This window comes from Thamnophis elegans, chromosome 2 (genome assembly GCF_009769535.1).
Source record: "Thamnophis elegans isolate rThaEle1 chromosome 2, rThaEle1.pri, whole genome shotgun sequence".
NCBI lineage: Eukaryota > Metazoa > Chordata > Lepidosauria > Squamata > Colubridae > Thamnophis > Thamnophis elegans.
The window spans coordinates 6,393,276-6,400,948 of NC_045542.1; positions in this window are offsets into that span (position 1 = coordinate 6,393,276).

Below are 7,673 nucleotides of genomic sequence, written 5' to 3' on the forward strand. Positions count from 1 at the left end.
TACAGAGTCAGCATATCGCCCCCAACAACAATCCGGGTCCTCATTTCACCCACCTCGGAAGGATGGAAGGCTGAGTCAACCCTGAGCTGGTGAGATTTGAACCGCCGAACTGCAGAACTGCAGTCAGCTGAAGTAGCCTGCAGTGCTGCATTTAACCACTGCGCCACCTCGGCTCTATGTTTGATTCCCCCAATCAAAATAGTTGCTGAGTTCATCAACATGAAAGCATGTAGTCAGTTATCTTTGTGAATGAGCCTTTCAGAATACAGAATGATGAAATTTTTAAAAAAATCATTTTGAATCAGCATTTTTCTATGTCTTTAATTGCTCAAAAATGAGCTTTTCCAAAGATGCTTTTCAAAAGGCAACTGGATTTTCTTGGATTTCTTTTTTTCTTGAAAACATTTCACTTCTCATCTAAGAAGCTTCTTCAGTTCTTTCAGAGCAGTCGTCCAGATATTACCAGATGAATTCAGAGGTGGATATTCTCTTTGTGGATGGGACTTTTTGTTAAAAAAAAAAGATTTCAATCTCTGGGGATCACTGAATCTGTGTTTAATGACAATGGCAACGATTTTATTTCTCGGTTCTTCTAAGAATCAAGTTGCACAAGAAGAGATTGCTTATGCTGAGTTCTTCATTCAAAGCAAGTCACCCAGATTTCTCCATTTAGCTATACCCATCATTCTATTGGTTAGGGTGCAGTACTGCAGGCCACTTCAGCTGACTGTTAGCTGCAGTTCGGCTGTTCTAATCTCGCCGGCTCAAGGTTGACTTAGCCTTCCATCCTTCCGAGGTGGGTGAAATGAGGACCCAGACTGTGGGGGCGATATGCTGACTCTGTAAACCACTTAGAGAGGGCTGAAAGCCCTATGAAGCAGTATATAAGTCTAACTGCTATTGCTATTGCTATTTAAGTGTGAGCAATATTATGTAATACAGAAAAAAGGGTTATGATCACTCAAGCAGAGTTAAGCAAGGGTTAAAAGCCAAAAAATTCCTGACGTAGAATGAAACTTTTTCGCAAAGGAGAAAAACAAATGCTGTCGCTTTAAATCGGAACTGAGCATGCCTGGCTGTGGAATTCTGGGAGTTGAAGTCCACAAGTCTAAAAAAAATTGAAACCCGTGTGTCAGTGCCTCACCAGCCATAAACCTCACCACACATCACTGATGCCAAGCAACATGGCTCCGTGTGCCACTTCTGGCATGTGTGCCATACGTTCGCCATCACGGTCCTAGAGAATCATTTCAGATGTTTCTCTATGGAAGTTTTACTTCTAATCTTGCAACCCATTGAAAGAATGTCCATAGAGCCCTTCGGATATGAATGAGATTTTGTAACTTTTCCAGATCCAAGAAATGAAATAGGTTTTCTGTTGAAGCAGGATCACTGGCTTCCTCCCACTTTAATTTTTTTTCCTAGGAGTATTCTGACTAGGATAAAGTTAGTCTGCAGTTTTCAGTCTGAGCAGCAAATAAAATAAAAAAAGCAAGATGATCTGCGGAGATATCCATTATGCTATTCCCATTCAGATAAGCAATGTTATACAAAGGGCAGAAAGAGGGTTAGAAATAGTACTCCAAAGAAATTAAAATGAAGAATTAAATTGAAACTAAAAAAATTAAAATTGAAGATATTAAAATGAAGAGCAGCTCTTGCAAAATCTAGCATATATTAACAAAAACCACTGTACAGTAGTTCTCTTTACTAACTTTGCTAGCCATTTTTGTTTCTACCATATGCCTGGGTCAATTCATACATTATCTTTTGCTCTTTAAACCTTTAATCTTTATAAACCTTTAAGCAGCCATAGAATAATATTATCTCCAATACCTTAGCCCTCTTGTTCCATCCCATGTGGATGGGTCACAATGAACATCCTGACCTAGAATGAGTGGGTAAGTTCCATATTGAGGAGATGCTTCTAAAGGTTGCTGGAACCAAGCTAATGGAGGGTGTTATAAAACCAACACCTTAAATTATATCTGAAGACTATCATAATCCAATATAATGTGCACTACACATGTTATTGTGGTTGTAGTTGGCTACTACCTCAATTGCTATTTCCACATTGCCTTCAAAGGCATCCCTACATGAAGCATTTTGGAAGGAGGAAGAGGAGGAGTGCCAAATTTCTCCCCATATGTTGTCTATCATGTCATCTGTTTCAATGACCTCACTGTTTCTAGGATGAGGGCCTCTGCATTCCATGTAGGAGTTTTGCTAGACAATCTGTTTCTGTCCTCCTGCAATAGTCCCAAATAGAATGGATGGTGGTTAAGGTCCCGAAGAGATCATTTAATTCTTCTTATCCACAAATTATTTTCTCTTCCGTGTATTCCCGAGTTATGACAGAAGCTATGAAGTAGAACACTGTGGTCTACTGGGGGATTTGGGATGACAGGCCAAAATTCTATAAAAGCCCTCCTACCAAATTCTGAATTTGGTTGTACCTACTACAGCAGGGGTGTCAAACTCAATTTCATTGAGGGCCTCATCAGGGCTGTGTTTGACCTTAGGGGGGCGGGGGAGGAATGCCCAGGGTGGGCGTGGCTAGCTCGACGACATTCATGTCAAGGGCGCCTGTAGGGGCCCGAGTACTCTGCCAGAGAAAACGGGCTCCCAACCTTTGTTTTCAGTTGCAACAGCCACCTGTAACCCTCTGCCAGAGAAAATGGTGCTCGCGAAGACCACCCACAACACCCCCACCCCCAGCTCCATTTTTGCTGGCAGAGGCACTGTAGGCCAGTGCTTCGCTGTTTCCAGGGCGGCCCATGGACCAGATCTAAGCATCCCGCAGGCCGGCTCCAGCCCCCGAGCCTTGAGTTTGACACCCCTGTGTTAGAGTAACCAGATGCAAAGGAGATTGGAGCAGATAAAAATACTGTGCCATGATTGCCCATATATCAGGTTCCCATTAGCCCCAGTCAGTGCGGACAAGGCAAAGGTTTAATGGGAATTGCAATCTAAGATGACTTGAGGGGGCCATGTCACTTTCACTTAACTTCATTCTCTTTTTAATCTGTTCCTGAACTAGAGGACAACCCAATTTCCATGACTTTGTGTATTTCTTTCTTCTCACAAGGTTGTCAGTGGTGGGATTCAAATAAATTTTTTGTTCTTAAAACATATTTTTTATTTCCATTTTCATAACATACAATCACATGTATACTATACATAGCCAGTATCATATAGTAATAAATAATGAATACATCAGTTCCTCTTGTCATCAACGCCCCCCCCAAAAAAGATAAACGCCCATTGTTAGCTCTTCTGCTCTCCATACACCTCTTTCTTCTGCCTCTCTCCTCTTCCTATCTTCCCTCCATCATCCTTTCCTGCTCTACTTCCCTTCTCCTTCTCCTCTCTCTACATTCCATTCCTCCTTATCCTCACCCTCCTCATCTTCCCCCTTTACCCTCTCTCCTATCCCTCTTTCCCATCTTTCTCTCTACATGCCACTCCTCCTTATCCTTCTCATCCTCCCCCCTTACCCTCTCCTCTCCCTCTCTTCCCATCTCCCTTCTGTTTCCCATTCTTCCTCTCATTGGTGTATTTCCACTTCTGAGCTCAGAAGCGGGATTCAAATAATTTAACAACCAGTTCTCTGCCCTAATGACCACCTAGGTAGGTGGGGCTCGGTGGTCATGTGACTGGGTGGGCGTAACCAACTCAACATCACTCAGGTCGATGGGCGCTTTGTCTTAGCTGTTACAATACATTACAATAAGGGTTAACCGGAGAGGCAGTTTCTGTAAGCAGGGCAATAAAGATGAGGCTAGAATGTTTCCTTCCTGCCCTCTTTACAGGATTAGCCCTGTAAAGTGGGGAAAAAACAAAAGATTTCTTCCAACAATCGCTTCTCCGAACTGCTTAGAAAGTTACCAACTGGTTCTCCCGAATAGGTGCGAACCGGCTGAATCCCACCACTGAAGGTCGTATACTATTGTTTCACAGAGCTATTTCTGCAAGGGCATCTTGTCATCACTTTCTTGAGGAAACTAATAAGAGATGGGCATGTTACTGGAAACAAATGAAAACCAGTTTAGTCTAGTCTAGTGGTTTTAAGGCATCAGGGTAGATGAATTTTAACTCCACCTTAGCCATGAAAGCCAGTTGGGTGACATTGGACCAGTCATTCTCTCAGCCCACGTGCTCTCAGCCCAATTGGTTGACCTGAAAAAAAAGCAGAGTCTGCATTTGTGGGGAAACCACTAAGGGGGGGGGGAATTTAATGCAAGCAGTGATCATTTAATTACCAGGTCTTTGGTCTATTAATTAATTTAATTTGTTTGCCACCCATCTCACTGCAAGGCTTTTAATTCTCATACACCCATTTTAAGCAAGGGTTAGAAGAATGTAAGCAGTGATAGTTTAGGGTGTTGCCATAGTTCCTTTGAAGAAGAAATACGAACAACTGCATCTAGCCAGTATAAATAACAACTAGTTATTAAAATGCAAGAAACGGCTTCTTTAGACACAGGTTCAAAGAAAAGTTCCACTGCCTGGGAAAATAAACTCGGGGCAATGCAACTGCTATCAGGAAACGTTCCCAGCTTTGCGTGGAATGGACGAAACCTCAGTCAGTAAAATTCCAAACATAATCCCATGCCCTGTAATTAACTGCATTTAAGCATGTCTGTGTAATTTTACATTCCATACAGATAATGGTTCATGGTCCGTGAGTCCAGTGGTCAATGAACTTTTTTCATAGCATTGGAGGCCAATTTTTAAAATCTTCATTGCTTCGGATAGGGCCTGTGAAAAACATCAGGCTTCTGGTGATCCTTGTCAGTCATTTGAGGTTGTATAGAACAGACTCCACCAGAGGACTGGAACTCCAGTTAAATGATAACACAATCATGCTGTGAAATAAATTAACAATGATACAATGAAAAACTAATATATCTATGAATAGAATACTTTAGAATTTTCTGCTTTAAAAAGGATAAGGATAATCATGATTTTATGTATACTTGACAGAGGACTGGTGATATAATGTATAACGTTAAGAACATACTACAATGATATCTTGTTGCTGATAAATAATCTTAATAAGGGAATAATTGAAAATTGGTATATATATATGTAGCGACTATTTAGAATATTTTGTTGAAAAATGAAGGAATAAGATTTCTGTTTGAATGTATGATGTACAAGGATAATAATGAACATAAGCATTCCTGATAGTCGATTGGTGGAATTATGCATAATTGAAAGTAGTGATATACAAATATAAATGGTTGGTAAAAAAAAAATTCTATCACATGGGATTATATAAAGGTATACTGTTATCAAATAGACAATCAAGAATGTAAGGGAATCATGATTTACTGGGAAAAAATAACACTAATTGTAACTGAACATATACTGTACAATGAAAGTGAGGTATTTAGTTATACTAGATGAAAAATCTGAGATGGTTAATATTATTCGAGAATATGGATGTTAAAACACCTGTAACCAAACGACATGCTGTATGTGATGATGGTGTTTTTTTGTTTCTTTTTTTTTTGTTATGGTTGTGTGTATGTATTGTCTATGTAATAAAAAAAAATTTTTTTAAAAAAAAAAAGAGGACTGGAACTCCACTTTATAAGATTATAAGGCTACATTAACAGAATCTTCCAAATCCAATTTTCTTCTTCCTCCTCTCCCTCTTATGCAGCAGTGAGCCAGGGAAGAGTCAACCTGAGTCTGTTTCTAATATTACTTCTTTCCAAGAGGACTCAAGGAAAGTTTCTCCCCTCTTCATCTTTCTGATAGCTTCGGAACATTTCCCACAAAGCAGAGGTGGGTTCCTACCAGTTCGCACCAGTTCGGTAGAACCGGTTCGTCAAATCTACCGAAACAATTAGAAGAGGTTCCACCAGTGGACCCGGAAAGCAGGCCACACCTACAGAAGAGGGTCCAAACATTTTTGAAACCCAACACACACACACACACACACACACACACACACACAGAGACTCACACAGAGAGAGAAAGAGAAAGGAAGGAAGAAAGGAAAAAAAAGAAAAAAAGAAAGAAAAAGTGAGAGAGAGATGAAAGAAAAAAAGGAAAAAGGGTCAGAGAGACAAAAGGAAGGAAAGAGAGGGAGAGAGAGAGAGAGAGAGAGAGAGAAAGAAAATACATGGCTGGCAAGCCACTCCCACCAGGTCACATGGCCGGCAAGCCACTCCCAAAGGAGGCCCCACCCACAGAGTAGGTTCAAAAAATTTTTGAAACCCACCACTGCCACAAAGCCATCTTCATGAATCTCTATGGTATAACACTATGTGAAGCAAGATTTGTGGCGATTGTGAAAACAAACATTTTGCTGCCTGAAATTAAAAAAACCCCAACAAATAGCATTTAATCTAACACGCATAGACCACCAGGGCGGGTTTTCCCAATTTGGTGCTCTTCAAATGTGTTGGATGTTATTCCTTCCCTGCTTTTTATAACATCTGAGAAAGAGGGAAGTTGATGTCTAAAGGGCCTTAAAGGTTGTTCTAGAACAGTCAGTTGTGAAATTCCATTCAGATATATTAGAACAAGAGAAAGAACAATAAACAGAGAGGAACTAGTTATCAATAAGTGACAGAAGAAATGCAAGAGCCGAGGTGGCGCAGTGGTTAGAGTGCAGCACTGCAGGCCACTTCAGCTGACTGCTATCTGCAGTTCGGCTGTTCAAATCTCACCGGCTCAGGGTTGACTCAGCCTTCCATCCTTCCGAGGTGGGTGAAATGAGGACCCAGACTGTGGGGGCGATATGCTGACTCTGTAAACCGCTTAGAGAGGGCTGAAAGCCCTATGAAGCAGTATATAAGTCTAACTGCTATTGCTATTGCTAATCTCACCGGCTCAAGGTTGACTCAGCCTTCCATCCTTCCGAGGTGGGTGAAATGAGGACCCAGACTGTGGGGGCGATATGCTGACTCTGTAAACCGCTTAGAGAGGGCTGAAAGCCCTATGAAGCGGTATATAAGTCTAACTGCTATTGCTATTGCTATTGCTGCTTGCCAGCTGACTGCAATTTGTCAGATCAAATCTCACCAGGCTCAAGGTTGATTCAGCCTTCCATCCTTCCAAAGTGGATAAAACGAGGACCCAGATTGTTGGGGGCAAGAGGCTGACTCTGTAAACCACTTAGAGAGGGCTGTAAAAGCACTGTGAAGCAGTATATAAGTCTAAGTGCTATTGCTATCAGTATTATTTCCCTTTAGCAGAAAAAAAGAAAGAAAGAGGAAGAATTGGAATCTGCAAGATACGAAAAATAAAAACGTGTTCGATGTAGTGGCTGAATTACATGATGACATTGTCCATATGGCTGTCTTCTTTCATGTAAAGTAACAGCATTACCACTGAAACTATTCATTCATGTAATTGGTCATTTTAAAATCTCAAAGGCCTACAAAAATCAAAATGAAAGCACCTGATAGAGCAACATCATAGTAGATTTGCCCAGGTTAAAAGTTTGGTTCCACCACAAATGCGCGCACAACAAAAGCGCGCCTGACTAAACCGTGGTGACAAAACCGCGGTGAGAAAACCGTGCGACGAATGAGCGACTAATTAGCCCTAAAGCGCGCCGACAAAAGCGCGCCGACAGAAGCGCGCTGTAACGTAACCCTCAACCTAACCCTCAACCTAACCCTCAACCTAACCCTAAACCTAACCCTAACCCT